General features: G+C 35.9%; 1 pseudogene; it reads right to left on the bottom strand.

Moving 5' to 3' along the window:
- Window positions 1-1,672: 1,672 nt before the first annotated feature.
- LOC149249126 (E3 ubiquitin-protein ligase UPL2-like) lies at window positions 1,673-19,293 on the bottom strand (annotated as a pseudogene).
- Window positions 19,294-19,666: the final 373 nt, after the last annotated feature.

Genomic DNA, 19,666 nt, shown 5'->3' with positions numbered 1-19,666 from the left:
TTTTCTAACAAACACTAATATAAAATGGATAATTAGTTACTAAAAAAAACTAAAATTTGCATATAAATGACCATTTTACAGTTGGTGACCAATAATAACTAATTTACAATATCTTATAACGTGACCAACTTTTAGTCATTTTTAGCTTAGTCATTATTGGTTTCAATTTTTTCATCTCGTAGTATATTTACTCTTTAATTTGTTCATTAATTTAGTCATTAATTGCAACGATTAATGAAAAATATACAACAAAATATATTAATATATGAGCACCCAAGAAAACCAATTAATGACAAAAGAAATATGACCAAAATGTTGGTCATGTTATAAGATACTATAAATTAGCCATAAATAGTCATATATATGCAAATTTTAGTCATCATTTGAAACCAATTAATGACCAAAGAAATATGACTAAATTTCGGTTGCATTATAAGATACTATAAATTAGCTACTAATAGTCGTATATATGCAAAATTTAGCCATCATTTGTAATCACAAATTTATCATTTGCAGCAGTCATTTATATTTTTTTGGTAGCTTCATATTCATTATATAAATGACTAATTTAATAGTTTATATTCATTTCCTTGACTTTCATTAATAATCATTATAAACAACTAATTTAGTCGTATATTCATTTTATTTGTGTTCATCATTAATCAATATAAATTACTACTTTAGTTGTTTTAAATTATTTTTATGTGTTCATCATTAATCAACATAAAATATTTAGTATGATTTTGCAACTAAATTAAAAAAAAAATGTCATGAAATATGCATGCTCTTCTAATATGAAAACACAACGTTACGTATGCTAATTACAATACTAAATGATATCAAACGTAACTATAAATAATTTCAATCACATAAATTATATTATGTAAAATGTTAAGTATTACAATATGAGTTTCCAACTTACTATTGGTTGGACTACAATTTACACATGAAATATTGTTTCATTATTTTAAAGCATTATCATTATGTTGCCAAGGCATTGCAGGTGAATTCACCAACTCTAAAGACTTGACCATCAGTCTATATGTGTGTGTCTCATGCGGGATATTGGCTTTAAGGGTATCACTAGGTTGGTTCTCTTCTATCTCTCTTTCTACATTTGTCTCTCCAATGTTATTTTTCTCTTGTTTCTTCAATTCCTTCTTCTTACCATCAATATTGAGTTCCTCTTGTCAAAATGAAAGAAGATACAATGCCAAGTATAAGACATGAAAAATCATGAACACTGGAATATAAAATAAATTAGACTATAAAGGATTTATATGTCATATACCTCAACATCAACAATGTCAATGTCATTTTCCGCCAAAAAACAAGAAACTCGAACAAGTTTTTCTTTAGTTGGGTGCTAGTGGCCACAGTGTGGCCAAATGTCCTGCATAAATAAAGAAAATAAAACGTCACCCTAGAAAAAAACACATTATAAACATAGTATTCAACCTTTAGGAAAATCTTAGGCGCAATCATGCCAACTAAGTTACATGCTAAAATTCTCAGGATATAGGAAACTTGTGAAACAAATGGAAAGAAAAAGACAACATATAATAAATATTGTATGACAACAGGCTGGAAAATTGCATCATAGAAGGAAAAAAATTATCCTATGGTTACCCATACATGTGGGTGGGTAACATGCCCCAATATGGCATGATCCTTAGGTTCCATAAGAAGTAAACCTCCTCATAAATGCACCAATGTCTATGCATATAAATGTCATCTTATCATGTGGCTTGCTTGCATCAGGCACTTGACTAAAATAAATAGATGGAAGACTTGCCTTAGCCTGCCTAGAATCTTTGACTTTATCTTTTCCTTTATTTGTTTCCTTCAGTTTCTCCCTCTCTTTACCTTTCTATTTATACTCCTCCTTTGATAAAATGATATTTGTCCTAACCCCCAATGTCTATAACTTACAAACCATAATAGGAGCCTCCATAAAAATTATTGGATCTAGAGAGATGATTGGAGCCATAGATATCAAAAATGTCCAACAATAAACATGACCCCATGATGAATTAACATGTTCATTAGAGTCTATCATATCTCTACCTCCAAGGAAATCTAAAGAGTTTGAGGATCCTGAGGAATATGGTGTATAATAGCATTTGCCACACTATCAAAACCTAGGAAAAAAACAACTTGTAGGAAGGCTCAAAATGGAAGACAATCCACCCCTCTCGAAAAGCTTTATTTCCATGGAATGTGACTTTGTAGGTCACACACAACTGAAGAAATACCTAAATTGCAACTAGTTGAAGGCGTAGTTGCAATATTTGCAAATTATAATCATTACTCTATGTTGTTCATGTGTTTTCATGTATCCAAAAGGCTTCCCCAAAATCTTCATGACTGGACTATTGTCTTTAATATTGTCATCCAAGGAACACTTTTTTATTTTTATCTATAGCACCTGCACCAGCTAAAGTTGTATCTTCAGAATCAAACACAAGTGAAGTTCCTCCCATAGCACTACTGTTCTAGGCATCTATAATAAGTTGAATTTTTTGTTGCAGCCAATGGTCAAGTATGAGAAATAACACAGTCAGCCACTTGAGAACTAAAACGTGTTCCCCTGTCAGGTTGTCAAGTCCTTTCTTGGCTCCTATATCTCTAGTCTTGTTGTCTTCACTCAAAACTAATACCAAAATACGAGAAATAGTTGATAATGGACTAGTGCCCTTTTAAATCCATCCACCTTACAAAGCTTTAGCTATTAAATAATAAGGTAAACAACTCTCATATGGTATTAACCTTTCTTTAAATATGACAAACTCACAATCAAATTAGTCATGGAAAAAGAAATCACATTTGTACTTTGCAATAGATTCATACATGTAGTTAAGATATCCTCAGCGAGAGAATTTTATAGAGGCTTCTCTTCATAAGAAACATCTTTTCATTTTTCATTGGAATTCTATTTTTGAACCTCAGAATTACCCAGTGACAAGGCAAGACCTTGCAAAATTTCACCACCTTCTTGCACTGGTTGTTCAGGATAACTAAACAACACTATTTGTTTCAACATGCCTCAATGCTTCCTTTGACCTAGACCTTGGAAATACCATGTCAACCATCATAGAAATGGAAGCCTCATCAGGTGGATGACCTATAAATCATTGACTTGTGTGTCTAGGAATACCATTTCTTCTTCCTTTAACATCATCTATGGCAGTGTATACATGGGTAATAATGAAAACAAGAAAGGTAATCAAAGATGGACTACAACAACCAAACATTGGATTACTCCTGATAGGTAGAACAAAATTGACAACTTGAGCTTGTAGACTGTGGAAAAAAATATTTAGATCCCTTGGAATGGTGACAGAGACTCCAACAATGGTTGCACTAAATTTGATGCAAATGGCACAATTAACAGTGAAGAATAATTCATAAGGTACTCCAAAATCCTACAATAGCTTCGTAATGCCCCTAATAACCAAGGTACATGCTCTAGATTTTCATTTTCAATACCTTTTCCATTTTTTATTTCCATTTATTGTTATGGCATAAATGGTACTATCCACCATGAATCACTTGTCACTTCAAAAGTAGCTAAAAGACTTTTAATTGTACCATGACCATAGAAACAATTCACCACTATTGTATTGCATTTTCGCTTATGGTTGTCATATATAAATGTTGTCATGTCATCCACAACTTTCCTAGAGTAGTGAAACTTTGAATAAAGTGATGACTCAAACTCATATGAGCTATAGTTCTCATCCACGTCAAGACTTTCATGAATTTTTTTTGCAGGAGTAACCATATATAAATGTTGTCATGTCATCCACAACTTTCCTAGAGTAGTGACACTTCGAATAAAGTGATGACTCAAACTCATATGAGCTATAGTTCTCATCCACATCAAGACTTTCATGAATTTTTTTTGTAGGAATAACCATCACACCCTTGGTTGTTGCACTAAGCAATCTTGTAGCATCACGACATTGATTGGCTACATCCAAAACCTTCGCAGGAGTGACATAGAATGATCAGATTGTAGACAGAACCTTATTCATAGTCTCAAAGTCCAGGAGATCAAGTGAATTTGTTTTAATTTATTGGTATTGAGATGTTTCCCTTACACTTATAGAGCCTCCAATGTCAACCACTGATGCATCTTCATGTCACCCAAGCCGATCAAGATGTATTCTTGAAAGCCATTTGATACCATGGCCCCTTCTTCTTTGGCGGTGTAGTATTTTTTGTATAACGTAAATATATTCACGTTAAATGGACCAGTGAGAAGCAACTCCATTCCTCATAGACATTGGCTTCACATACCAAAAAGATAAAACTGCATTAGTGTCACTGTCAGCTTCTTTACATGCTGCATTTGGTTCATAATTTCCATTTGTAGGTCATTTTTTAGCCTCTTTCTTCACATATACTTTTAAATCACTAACAAGAGATGTTTTCCAAACTATTTCTTCATACACTTTCCCTACATCCTTCAGTACATCTACGTCCCCGGAACCAATTTGAAGCATCATTGTTGTTGTGCTTTTCAGAATTTGTGTTTGTAGAAAATCCTGTAGACTCACAAGCTAATGCAAATTGCTAAATTAAGAGACAAGAATCTACTTCTACTCTTTACAACGGAAGCCCATAAACATCGAGCAAATAATAATCAATAGAGGAAGATAATCAAAGGTACATAACACAATAATTATCTGGGGAAAGCCACAACTCAAAACCCCACTATTTGTTTTGTATAAATCCAGAAAATCAAGATGAAACTACAATTATTGTTCTCTCTAGAACAATCCCAACACTCACAAAATTCAATATCCAACTCATAAGCAAGCTCAAGGCCAAATCTTAGCCTCTTCACAAGCTCTCCAAGTCTCTATTCCAATGTGTAATTCCTATGGAGGATAGCTTGTATTTAAAGGGAAATAAATCCTCTAAAGATAGTGCAATCTCTCAAGGATTTAATGGAAGTGTCCTCAGACACATAATTTTATTAATTAGAAAAAAACAATTACATAATTGATTTGCAAGAGCTTACACCCGAACAACCAAACACTCTTGCAATGAGCTATTTATAAGCTCCATGTCCTAACTACCTCTAATTATGGATCACTTACAAGTGTCCATTTACAATAAATGCTACTCAAACCAACTAGCTAACTAATCTCCTATAATAGAGCCTAAGATACGACTCATTTGGAGAGTCATATCTTGTTACAACAATATACTAATTCTAATTGTCTCTAAAATAATTAATCATTATAGAATAATTATTAATTTAATTTCTTAAATTAATAATTATTTTATTTCAATTTTATAACCTATGATAATAGAGTATTTTTGGATCATCTAACATTCCCCCCTATGATCCAAAGATACATTACAACAGATACCAAGTTCATCCTTGAACTTAGTAAATTTTATTCTGCCAAGCGGTTTGGTGAAAATGTCGGAGATCTGATCTTCGGAAGGACAATAAACTGGTTTGAGGACATCTTTGGCAATGAGAGACTTGATATGATGATACTTGGTGTCCACATGCTTTGTCTTTGAATGAAAAACTGGGTTCTTGGCAAGTTTGATGGCTGACTAGCTGTCAATGAACAATGATGCAGCTTCTCCCTGAGAAATTCCCAAGTCCTGCAAAATTCGGCGCAACCAAAAATTTCACATGCTGAAATGTACTCTGCTTCTGCTGAAGAAGTGGCCATGGTAGCTTGTTTTTTACAACTCCAAGATACTGCTGCTGACCCCATGTTCATTAAATAACCTTATGTTGATGCTCGATCATCAATACTCCCAGCAAAGTCGGCATCAGAATATCCACCAAGTACAAAATTTTTAGTCTTTGTGTAAAGAAGACCAAAATCTTTTGTTCCTTGGATATATCGAAGAACTCTTTTGGCTGCATTCCAGTGGCTGTCTCGTGGTTCCTGCATAAAATGTGAAAGAATACTAATTGCATACGATAGATCAGGACGAGTATTTGTCAAATAAATCAAGCTTCTAATCAACTGTCTGTAAGTTGTGCTGTCCACCTTTTCCCCCCCTTCAAATTTTGAAAGTTTCAAGTTTTGCTCCATGGGGGTGAGAACGGGCTTGCAATCTTGCATGCCAAATCGCTGAAGAACCTCTGCAGCATACTTACTCTGAGAAATGAAAATATGATGTGGACGTTGGAAGACTTCAACTCCAAGATAGTAGTGAAGTAATCCCAAATCTATCATCGTAAAACCTGCATGTAACTCCTTTTTTACCTGTGCAAGATGATCATCATGATTGCCAGTGATGATCAAATCATCTACATACATAACAAGAATTACCAAACATTTTCCCTGTTGTTGTACATACAAATTATCATCAGATTCACTTCGTTGAAAACCAACTTTCTTAAGGTAATCATCCATGTTGGCATACCAGGCTCGGGGAGCTTGTTTTAACCCATATAAAGCCTTGATCAATTTGCAGACTTTATGTTGTTGTCCTTCCACTTCAAAACCTGGTGGTTGGGTCATATACACTTCCTCCGGTAAATCCCCATTGAGAAAATCACTTTTCACATCCATTTGATGAACTTTCCATCCTTTTTGAGCGGCCAATGCAAGTGTTAATCGGATGGTGTTCCATTTAGCTGTTGGAGCAAAAGTTTCTTCATAATCAATGCCTCCCTGCTGCGCAAAACCTTTTGCGACAAGTCGTGCTTTATACTTGTCAAGTTCACCCTTCTGATTATACTTAATTCTGTAAACCCATTTGCATCCTATGGGTTTAACATTTGCTGGAAATTCAACAAGTTTCCAAGTGTTGTTATCAATTACTGCTTTATATTCTTCAACCATAGCCTGCTTCCATTCTTTATGTTTTACTGCCTCTTTGTATGTGGAAGGTTCAGTAAAATCATTTGCTATCAAGGCAAAATTGCCTTCACTTCTATGTGCCCTTCTGGTGCCAGTTTTATTCTGTTCATCAGGCTTTACATCTTTTAAAAGTTGAACTGCCCATTTCGGAAGTTGGTGCTCACTTGTTTGCGCTTCTGTAAAGTCCCCATCATTGTAAAGAGGATTAATATAAACTGATGTTTGTCGTTCAGGTGAAGAATGTGGAGACTCACTGTCTGAAGAACAGCTGCTGCTTGGCGATGCGGATGAACTGCTAGAAGACCCGGATGATGTTGTTGATGTAGATGGACTGGATGACTCATCTTCAGAGGAAGGAAAATCATGTTCATACCAATTTGGTGAAGTTGGTTGACTTGGCATTTTTCCATTTTTTTTACTTCCCTTAGTTTCTAATTTGTGAAGAAGATTTTCAATTTCTTCAGCCCTCTTACTCTCTATTTCATCAAAAATGACATCCCTACTCACAATGAATTTTCCATTGGTCAAAAGACGATACCCTTTCTTCTCATCAGAATAGCCAATCATTGTGCATTTTAAACTTCTCGAGTCAAGCTTAGTTCGTTTTTCTTTCGGAACTAAGGCATAACACACTGACCCAAAAACTCTAAGATGTTTAACTCGAGGTTTGAAACCAAACCAAGCTTCATAAGGTGTGATTCCGTCTAAAGAAGCAGTTGGAGATCTGTTTCTTAAGTAGACAGCTGCATGAATTGCTTCCGCCCAATATGTTGGCCTTAACCTCTTGAAGGTTAACATGGATCTCGCCATTCCTAACAAAGTGCGATTCATTCTTTCGACTACTCCATTTTGCTGTGGAGTGTAAACATTAGTGAGATGTCGCCTTATGCCTTTTTCACTGCAATAAGTTTTGAATTCATTTGAAGTGAATTCTCCCCCATTATCCGTCCCGAGAGTACCTATCTTTTCTTTGACTTCATTTTCAACAAGTTGGCGAAAAATTTTAAACTTATCAAATGCTTCTGACTTGTTCTTCAAGAAGTAAACCCAAGTCATTCTGCTAAAATCATCAATGAATAGTAAGAAATACTTGCAACCACCAAATGAGGTTTGTAGTGGACCACAAACATCACTGTGAACTAGTTGTAGCCGCCTGTTTGCTCGCCATGAACTTGTTGGAAAACTTTCTCGATTTTGTTTTCCATAAATTCAAGCTTCACATTTTGCATTTTCCCTTTTGAATGTGGGAAGTCCTTTAACCATTACTTTTTTTTGCAATTGTGAAAGACTCTCAAAATTCAAATGTCCATATCTTACATGCCATAGTCTAATAGGTGAAATACCTGTAGTCACTGCCCCTGCAAAATCACAATGCCATGAGTGTTTTCCATCTTCATAACCTGTCATGAGTGTTTTCAAATTTTGTTTCACTGAATTAATCTTCACTAAACCATCTTCCATAATTACCTGATGTCCTGCTTGTCGAATCGTGACTAAAGAGAGCAAATTTTTCTTGAAACTAGGTACATACCATACATTGGAAATCAATTTTTCTCCAATGTCAGGGAGAAAAACTTTCACTACTCCTTTTCCATAAGGAGTATGTTTTGTATCATCAGCAAGAAAAATTGAATTAAGTTGGCATTCTTGAAAATTCCAGAAAAAATCACATCGACAAGTCATGTGCTGAGTTGCCCCGGAATCCAAGATCCAGGCATCTTCATAGTCACTTCTAAGATGAGATGAAATTTGTGATGCTGGTGAGGAAGTAAAAACATATTCTGAGCTGTCTAAATCTTGATCATTTGCAAATTGTGCTGAATGCTGCTGAAACTTGGGAATTCTACTAAGTGAAGTTCGGCAATCTTCAGCATAATGGCCAACTTTGTTACATCTTCGACATACAATTTGACTTAAGTCTCTTCCTCGTCCTGAATATTGTCCTCTGCCTCTGCTTTGACCTCTATTTTGAGATTGTCCTCTACCTTGACTATTACACCCTTGTCCTTGAAAATTGCCTCTTCCTTGGTCGTTTCCTCTACCTTGAAAATTATTTCTTCCTCCTCTGTTAAAATTGTTGCCTCTACTTTGGCTTCGACCTCGATTATGTGTTGCTTGATTCTGATTCCATCTGCCTCTTCCTCGAGAACTATCTGCTGATGACTTACTTGTGCTGGCTTCTGTGAGAAAAACATCTTCACCAACTTTCTTCTTCTTCCAAAAAGTTTTATCATGTTGACTTAACATTTCACAAAGTTCATCAAACTTTAGTTTTTCTAATTTCCCAGTTACTTGTAAAGTTTCTAAAAAATGCGTATAGGAAGAAGGAAGCCCAGCAATTACAATTGTGACCATAAAGCTATCATCAATTGCGGGAAAACCAGCATTAATAATTTCTTGCTTAATATTCTTAAGTCTGGAGAGATATTCAGGAATATCACCATCTCCAGTTAATTTTTGTCGCAACAATTTTAACTGTAGATCAACCTTCTTTGATTCTGGCTGAGTATCAAAGAGGTCTTTAAAAGTTTTCAAGGCTGTCCATGCATCTGTGGCATTCTCTATATGTACATATATTTCATCATTCACAGACGATTTAATAAGAGCTAAGGCTTTAGCATTCTTGATTTCCCGTTTTGCCAGTGGATCTGCATCTGTGGGTTTATTCGGCTTTACATCTCCATCACATATTCCTTGCCATAAGTCATTGTAAATGAGTGTGCTTTCAATAAGACGATGCCACATTTTATAACATTTGGTGCCTTCAAGTTTGTCGAAATCAGAAAATAAGTTAATCAACTTAGACATTTTTACCAATGAAGAGACGCACCAAGAAGCAGAACAGAAAGTGCAAGATAGTCTGCACAACGCACCACGCAAAAACACGATCTATCGGGGCTTGGACTTGACCCTCGAATAGTCGTCAAAACAGGAGAATATTGACTGAGCTTTGCACTTGGCTCTAGTCAATTTCTCAAATTTTTACAGGGCAACTTTCAAAATTTGACTTTTTACAACGGTGCTTTTGCACAATCTGGTAAAAAAATTTACCCCCCCTCAAAGTAAAATTACTTTGAGTTACATTTATCTCCTTCAAACAATTACAAAAAAACTCCTTATTGCCCCAAAAAATTACAATCACCTTATTGCTCCATCAACCATAAATTAAAAAATCGCCATATTTTTGCACAATACAATATTACAAATTTAATTCAGCTGCAGCATATTGATGTTCATTTTATTTTCACATCATCACATGAATTCAATTGAACTGCAGATTCTCTATATCTGGCACAGCTGGCTAGAGGCAACTACTAAATTTAGTGTATGCCCAAGGGAATGTGCAATCCACATACGATTTTATCTGCCCGATTTTGAGAGGGAACCAGAGTTGGCTCTGGAATAAAATTGATGATGAAAGAAAATACTACAACACCTCCAAAAAACCATAGATTCGCTTTTAAAAAGCCAATCGAGTTGATAGCATAAGACCTGCTGCTGCAATAACCATAAAAAGAGCAAATTGAATCGTTACGCCGGCAAGAGAGATTCCGCTTCAGTCATAGGCTAGTTTATTTATTGAAATTTAGACTAGAGCACTCCTGTACGCTGGCACGAGCGATTCCGCTTCAGTTATAGGCTAATTTATGTATTGAAATTTAGAGTAGAGCTCTCTCCAGGCATTGGCCATTGCTACCATTCCGACGTCATTGCGATTGCGTGTTGGTACTCAAAATCAAAATGGCTCTCATTAAGAATTTTCAGTGCAAGTGCATAACAACAGTGGTTTGTTCAAAGAAATTCTCTCTGCAACAAAAAATGCCAGCAATTTGCGTGGAACTCTGGCTCAAATGAAACTGAATTTTTTAGAGATATCAGTGTATCGCAGCAAGAGAAGTCTGCAGTAAATAATTGATAAGTCTGTACAGACCAACACGTTGACCTTGAGAATCGATCTAATGATGGTCTTTCATCGAAACAGAGCAAGCCATTTCTTTATTGAAGATTTCTGTAGTTCATAAAGGCAAACAAACAAAATACAGTTCCAAGAGTTGCAAAAAAAACGCAGTTCAGGTTTCCACGCATGTCTCCACAGCCAAATCTTCAACGCTTTCAATATTACACTCAAACAAAAATACCTTCCAAATTTACATTAAATTCAGGCATGGGCATATATTCCAGCATGAGCGATCTTCCACTCAAACAAAAATGGCAGAAGTGTCCTCAGACACGTAATTTTATTAATAAAAAAAAAACAATTACATAATTGATTTGCAAGAGCTTACACCCGAACAACCAAACACTCTTGCAATGAGCTATTTATAAGCTCCATGTCCTAACTACCTCTAATTATGGATCACTTACAAGTGTCCATTTACAGTAAATGCTACTCAGACCAACTAGCTAACTAATCTCCTATAATAGAGCCTAAGATACGACTCATTTGGAGAGTCATATCTTGTTACAACAATATACTAATTCTAATTGTCTCTAAAATAATTAATCATTCTAGAATAATTATTAATTTAATTTCTTAAATTAATAATTATTTTATTTCAATTTTATAACCTATGATAATAGAGTATTTTTGGATCATCTAACAGGATTAGTTCCTGAATGCATGCACTATCAGTGAAACTTAGAAAAAACTAAAACAAATAGTACACTATCCCTGCACTCTAGCCTCAACTAGGTATTTTTTAGAATCGACATGCATGAGTTTTTGATGAGTAAATATTTGGTTAACTAGAGTAGCACTGGTGGAGTTCATTAGTGTCATCACTGACTGTTAACTCACTATTAGTTCTATCAATCAATTTGAGAACTAATTTAACTGAACTGACTCATGAAACTAAGTCTTGTATTTTACAACTCACAATGGACACCAACAAAGTAGGGAGAACATATACATGAATTCTAAAGGACTTCCAACTCAAATTTCCTAAGTTAAGTAAGGTTAATAAACTTAATTAAACTATTTTAAGTTGTCATGAGAAGAGAATTCAAATTTAATTCAGAGTTTAATTCAAGGACAAATTGAACTAGAATTTCTTGTTGCCATTTCTCCACACTCCCTCTTGACAAGAAAGGGATTATCAACTTCCCCGATCATTTCTTTGTGAAACTCGAATTTACATCTTGACAATGCCTTTGTCAAGATGTCAACATCTTGCTCCTACATGGGAATGTAATCTAATGACATGATCTGCCTCAATACATAATCTTTGAGATGATGATACTGGATATCAATATGCTTGGACCGGTCATGAAAGACTGGATTTTCAGAGAGTTTGATACAACTCTGATTATCACAATAAATCACTGTCGGATCCATCTATTGACAAAACAAACCAACTAGGATCTTCCTCATCCATGTATCCTCACATGTTTCCTAACTTGCAGCCATGTACTTTGCCTCTGCTGAACTGAGTGCAACTGATCTCTATTTCCTATTGTAACAAGAAACTGCCACTAACCCAATACTAAAGATCCCTCCTGATGTGCTCTTCCTATCAGATGGACTCGCTACCCAATCTACATCAGTGAAGCCTTGAAGCTTCACACCTTATGTTCATCTATACTATAGCCCAAACTGAGTAGTTCCTCTAAGGTATCTCAATACGTGCTTTGCCACCTTCCAATACAACTTGGTAGGCCTAACCATGATTTGACTAAGTTGGTTAATTGCATATCACATATTCGGTCGTGTGTTCATGAAGTACATGAGTGAACCAACAAGCTTCCTGTAAATAGTAGCTTCCATTACTTCCCTTGAAGTAGCATCCTCCTTCCTCCAGTTACCAGCTAGAGGACTCTCCATGCAAAATCTCCTGAGTATCACATTGACATACTTACCCTGAGATACAAACCACTCCACATTGCCCTGCCATACCTCCATGTCAAGAAATTAATGCATGAGCCTCATGTCCTTCATCTCAAACTCTCTTGTAAGGTCCTCCTTGCAAGATTTGATGAGCTTCTCATCACCTGTCAGCATGAGATCATCTACATAAAGTACAATGATCAACAACTTACCCTATACCACTATGTGATACATGTTCGAATCCATTTCACTCTTCGTGAAGCCCAATCCAGTGAAGTAACTATCTATCCTGGTGTACCAAACATGGGGTGCTTGCTTCAACCCATACAACTCTCTTTTGAGTCGGCACACATACGAATCACGGTCCAAGGTTTTAAAACCTTAGGTTTTCTCTATGTACACCTCTTCCTCAATCATGCCATTGAGGAAGGAATTATTCACATCCATCTGATGGATCTTCCAACCCATCTGTGTTGATAGTGCTAAAATATATATGATTGACGAGTACCTTGCAACAGGAACAAAGGTCTCGTGATAGTCAATCCCCTTTACCTGTGAAATGCCAAGGGCCACAAATCTGGCCTTATGCTTCTCCACACTACCATATGTAGCTTCTTTTACCTTGTAAAGCCAAAGGGCTCACAACTGACTTGTCCTCTGGTCTCGAGACCACATCCCAAACACTGTTCCGAACTATGGAGTCATACTCCTCCACCATCGCAACAACCCAAATGGGTTGTTGCACTGCTTCCTGAAAGGAAGATGGCTCTGTCATAACAGATGTACCCATAACTGCCACGTATCCATTGCACCTCTATGGTGACCTCCTTTGTCTACACGAAGAAGAGGGTGTTCCCACATTCTCTCTTGCATCATCCAATAATTTGTCAGCCTCTCTAGTGCAATTTCTTCCCTCTCTAGAATACTCTTCTTGAGTGGATGTCTCCACTCTCTGAACCTCTACATGCGGCTGCTCCACATCAATCTGAGGCCTGTCAACCTTCGGAGCTAAAAGCTCCTCATCCGTATGTAGATCAAGTTCCCTCTCAAGGGATACTTGCATGGCCTTCTCCTCATCGAAACTGATATCTCTGTGAACCACTATCGTTTGATGGGTCAGCATGTACACCCAATATTTGTGGGGTGTTTTAGTGTACCCCACAAAGATCCCCAACTCTACTGTTGGCTCAAGCTTCTTTTCTGCATCTTTGGTCACATGGCAATAAACCGATGACCCAAAAATCCTAAAGTGACCAACATCTGGCCTCTTGCTAGAATAAGCCTCCTTTGGTGTCTTCATCTCAAGTATCCGGTGTGGGCTATGGTTCTTAACATAAACTATTGTGTTTCATGCCTTAGCCCACAAGGGTAATGGTAGGCCCTAATCATGCAATATCGCCCTTGCTTCCCCCACTATTCTCCTATTCTTCCCCTCGACAACCTCATTCTGTTGAGGGTTATGGGGTGCCATCAACTCTCATTTAATCCCTTTCACTGCACATAATTTCTTAAACTCATTGGAGACATACTCACCATCTTTATCACTCAATGGATCTTTAACCTTCTTGCCAGACTCTTTCTCTACAAATGCTTTGAAATCACAAAAATTTGTGAAATTTTGATCCTTTTTCTACATAAAAAATACCCAGCATTTACAAGAATAGTCATCAACAAATTTAACATAACACATTTGTTTCACGATGGATGCTATCAAGAATGGTCCACACACATCTGAATGGACTCTCTCTAGAATAGACTCTACTCGACTGTCTTTTTCTCTAAAAGAAGACTTGGTGTATTTTCCCAAAGAACAACCCTTGCATGTGTAAACTTGCCCAAGCATACCTTTGGGAAGACCGGTAGAGATTTGCTGCAATATCTTCAAAGCCCCATGATGCAAGTGGCCCAATCGCCTGTGCCACAACTCGCCGATGTCTCAGCTCAACATCTTTTCCACTTTTGAACTCAAAATAGCACAATCCTCTACCTCTATCTTATAGAGATTCCAAACTCAAACCCATATCTTCTTTACTTGACATCTGGCTATGTGTCAAAGGAATTCCCTTGATTTCAAAAAGATCACATCATAGCCTCTATCCTCAAGCATGGAAATGGATACCAAGATCTTCATCAGTCCGAGTACGTGCATAACATTCTTCAAGATGAGTGGAGCCCCATGCTCCCTATGAAAAATAATAGTGCCCAATCCAACAACCCTATACTTACCATCATCACCCATCTCGATATTCATCTTGAGATGTTTCTCCTCTAGTTCACTGAATAAGTCTTTGTCACCAGTGATGTGGAAAGAAGCTCCATTTTCTAAGTAATAGACACTTCCCACCACTAAAGACACCATGCATGCAACGAGGTAAAAGTCCAATTTGAATTGGGAGGCCAAAGCCTCACTTGCCGCTCCTCCTTAGGACTTCTTTAATGGACAATTTGTAGCAAAGTGACCAATCTTGTGACAAGGAAAGCATTTAACTTTCATCATGTCCTTCTTCTTACCTCCATGATAAGAATCTGATTTGGAACTAGAAATTTTACCTTTCCCCTTCCTCCCCTTAATCACTAAGGCACAATTCTCTTCATCATCAGTATTTAATGAAGAGCCATCCCTGATGTTCCACCTGATCTCATCCTACATCAAATCCAACCATAGTCATTCCCAATCTGCCAACTTCTCCCAACCATTGACAGAGTCCTGATAACTATACCAACTCTTTGGGAATCCAAGAAGAGGAAGGCTCACCATATCCTCCTCGGTGACGATGATTCCATCACTTCCAATTTCATCTCATCATTGAGTGAACTCGGTCAAGTATTTTGGAATCATCTTGCCCTTCTCCATCTTGATTTTACGAATTTTATCCTTGAGTGCGAACTTCCTTTGATCACTAATATTTTGATACAAGTATGTCAATGTTTTCCACATAGCATCTGGGGTTTCCTTTCCATGGAGACTCAAGATAATATGATCTCGAACTCCCTCAAGTATTTTTTGCCTTGGCTTTGCCACACACTTCTTCCACTCGACCAAGTTCTGTTCATCAGTAGCTGCTGGCTTAGCAATTTCTTATTCAACAAATTCCTTCAAGCCATTGTCGTATAGCACAATCTCCATCCTGTCCCTCCAAGCTATGAAATTTCAGCTACATTACAAGGAATACTCAAGCCTCAACCCATGGAACGCCATCTATCGGTCCTCAAGTATGTATGCAAATTTGACTTTCACTTATAACCCAAAACTCAAAACTTCAAAATTTCCTCTAGAGAGTTGATTTTAAATCAATGATATCTCCCTTATTCAAACATCAATTTGGCCAATTTGTTTTTTGAATTTTGGTATCTTTTCACAAGGAATTCATATCTGCAATTTGTTTCTGAAAATTTTGCATAGAAATTCTCAGATCTTCTCTATAAATTCTTCGACCAAAAAACAATCTTGCTTCGATACCATGTAGAAAATCTTGTAGATTCACAAGCTAATGCAATTTTCTAAAGAAAGAGACAAGAATCTACTTCTAATCTTTACAATAGAACCACATAAACATCGAGAAAACAATAATAAATAGAGGAAGATAATCAAAGGCACATAACACAATAAATATCCAGGGAAAGCCACAACTCAAAACCCCACTTTGTTTTGTATTAATCCAAAAAATCAAGATGAAATTACAATGCTTGTTCTCTCTAGAGAAATCCCAGCACTCAACAAATTCAATCTCCAACTCATAAGCAATATCTAGGCCAAAGATCAGCCTCTTCATGAGCTCTCCAAGCCTCTATCCCAATGTGTAATTCCTATGGAGGATAGCTTGTGTTTAAATGGAAATAAAGCCTCTAAAAATAGCACAATCTCTCAAGGATCAATTCCTAAATGCATGAACTATCAGTGTAACTCAGAGAAATCTAAAATGAATAGTACATTGTCCCTGCACTCTAGTCTCAACTGGGTCTTTCTTAGAATCAACATGCATGAGTTTCTGATGAGTAAATATTCAACTAACTAGAGTAGCACTAGTGGATTTCATTAGTGTCAGCACTTACTATTGACTCAACATTAGTTCTCTCAATTAGTTTGAGAACTAATTTAACTGGACTGACTCATGAAACTAAGTCTTCTATTTTACAACTCATAATTAATTCACACTAGACTACTAAGAGGTAGGGATAAGATATACATGACTTCTAAAAGACTTCCAACTCGAATTTCCTAAGTTAAGCAAGTTTAATAAACTTAATTTAACTATTTTAAGTTGCTATGAGAATAGAATTCAAATTTAATTCAATGTTTAATTCAAGGACAAATTAAACTAGAATTTCTTGTTGCCATTTCTCAATAGTGTTGAAAATGATAAAAAAACATCTAGACTTGAAAGGCATCTCAAAATTCTCATGCATTGTTCTATCTCAGTATATTCCATCTTTGTTCCATCCAAAAAATTCATGAATTGAATTGCAAGTTCCATGCAATCTCTTAGAGTAGTACAATCAACCATTATGAGAGGATACAAGTGTTGCATTGAAAATTTCTTAAATGCGACAACAATATTCTGGTCACTTGCAAATGAAAATGGCAAGAGGGATAATCAAAATAGTTGTAGCACAACCTCTATACCTGCTTTCTCAACAAACACCCCACATGTATTTATATTACACATAATATTGTCTAAGAGACATGTAGCATTTCTTATACAATCTGGGAGAAAGGATTTCATGTTTGAAGAATTTTTTTTAGTAGAAGTATCAAACCCCGAGCTCAGATGTTTCCGTCGATGATTCTTCTCTATCAGCTGAACTAATGGTTTTATGTTCTAAACTAGTCTCCATGGGAACATGCACGGAAGTGTTGATAGATTCTTGCAACAAGGAAGACAATTTAGTGCCAGATCCAAGTTTTGTAACAGTATTTAATATTTCAATCAATACATTCACCCTAGGCCCCCTCAAAGAAGTAATGTGTCACATCATCTTATCCAAGGAAGATTATAACGACCTAGGAGTGTCACCTGCCAAAAACTATAAGTAGGGTTTTGATGTAAAAAATTTCACAAAACATATTAGATCACCACGATCATTAATAGCTTAAATTCCAACCTACTAATGACACAAAGAATCCAAGAATTATGGTATACAAGCTACTACATTTGCAAAAGGGATGACACCAGCCATGATGGCATCCAAAAAAATATTTGGCAGACCATCAACATCTAGAACAAAATAGAAAGTTGGATCTTTGTGAATAAGATCACTCATGACTTTAGCTGCAAGTGAAAAGACCCCACAACCAAAGTCCTTTCATCTCCTGAATATAGTGCAAAAGAAAAATGGCAAATAACTCTCTTCAAATCCATATAGCCATGTAGTATTTCTAGGATCATATGTGCTAAGAGATATAGCCTGAAGTAAATCCTTCATAATAAGTCTTCTATGCTAAGGAACCAATGCGTTAGGTTGAGCTATATGTGTTGCCTATGACCTAACAACATTGTTCTAAGGAGATTTTCCCTTGGAACCTAACTGTGATTATCCACTCTGCTTCCTTAATCTCTCCTCAAAATGGCAGGCTTCAAGCTTCAAGCATGCTATGGTGTTATCCAAGTCTCCTAAATCGATAAAGGAGGTTGAAATAGGATTACTATATTCCATAAAAACTTCAAGAACATGCAAAAAAAAGGTTACCAAGTGTATGTATTATGGATCCAAATCTTTGAGAAGAGGGAGAAAAGTTGGCATTAAACCCACATCCCTTAAAGCAGTGCAACCAAAAGAAGAAGAAACTAGAATTGTTATAAGAGAAATCAATGCTTCTAGGAAAGATATCGAACAATAGGATGATTCAATAGAAAGAGAACTTATTTCCTTGTGCATTAGACTCGGTAAGATGTCATGATTTCCTCTTGATGTGATGACATTTAAAACCTTTGACTGACAAGACCTATCCTACTAGAGGGCCCCCAATGTCAATATCTCCAAAATATGAATATCTACAGGAACCACATAATCAAATCATACTAATGATACAATTTCATTCACAAACTCAGGTCCATTGGTGAAAAAAATAGATAAATCATTGGTGTCATTAATTTCTTGCACTAGCACTATAAAAGATAAAAGATGAATATAGATGTATTAATAACTGGCGTCTAGACATGAAAATGCTCTTGAAAAACATAATATTAATAGTAAAGAAAATATAAAGCCAATAGGCACATTATATTCATCTACTAGATGCTTTAAAAGCTGGAGATCAACTACATAATTCATACTCAAATCAGGTATATGAATTACTTGCAACCCTGGGTGTCTTGATAGTTCCACTTCAAAATCTCCCTTTTTAACAGATTCATCAGCATAAGATTTAAAATGAAGGAGAAAACCTAGCTGATATGCAATAGGGTCAGTCCCATTTTTAGTAGAATAAGCTAATAGCCCCAAACCTTCTTCTTTACCACCCCATCCTTGAGACAAGGCAAAAAAATTCAGATTAAGAGAAGTATCTCTAATCGAGCATTTTCCCATTGGTTTCTATACAAATGTATTCAATGTATGTAGACTAGAAATTACTACACCTACTTTTGAAGAAGCAAGAAAAGTCAAATGATGTTGTCGCATAAAAACAATATATAATAAATCAACAACAAAGCATAAAAAACATGCATCATTTGAAATTCCACAAGTTGCAAAATACATAAAATGAAGGAAATAATTTAACCATGAGTACATAACAAACCATCACCATAAAATGTATGCATTACGATGAAAAGTATACAAAAAATAAAGAAAAACTAAAAATTATAGAATTCATAACTAGAAGGTTTTATGGGTAAAGAAAAAGAATTTATATACTTGGGATGAGAATCAAAATAGTAGAAAAAATCACCTATATTGAAATTATAGAAGATAGAGAGAAAACAAATGTCACCCATAACCTATCATCATCTTATTACTTACAGTGGACTTTAATATATTTTTCAATTTCAGAAAC

This window comes from Pinus tabuliformis, chromosome 7 (genome assembly GCF_031772625.1).
Source record: "Pinus tabuliformis cultivar Carrire ecotype Pingquan chromosome 7, CPIR1, whole genome shotgun sequence".
Taxonomy (NCBI): Eukaryota; Viridiplantae; Streptophyta; class Pinopsida; order Pinales; family Pinaceae; genus Pinus; species Pinus tabuliformis.
The sequence above is the reverse complement of the archived record's forward strand: the minus strand, read 5'-3'. Positions and strand labels throughout refer to the sequence as shown.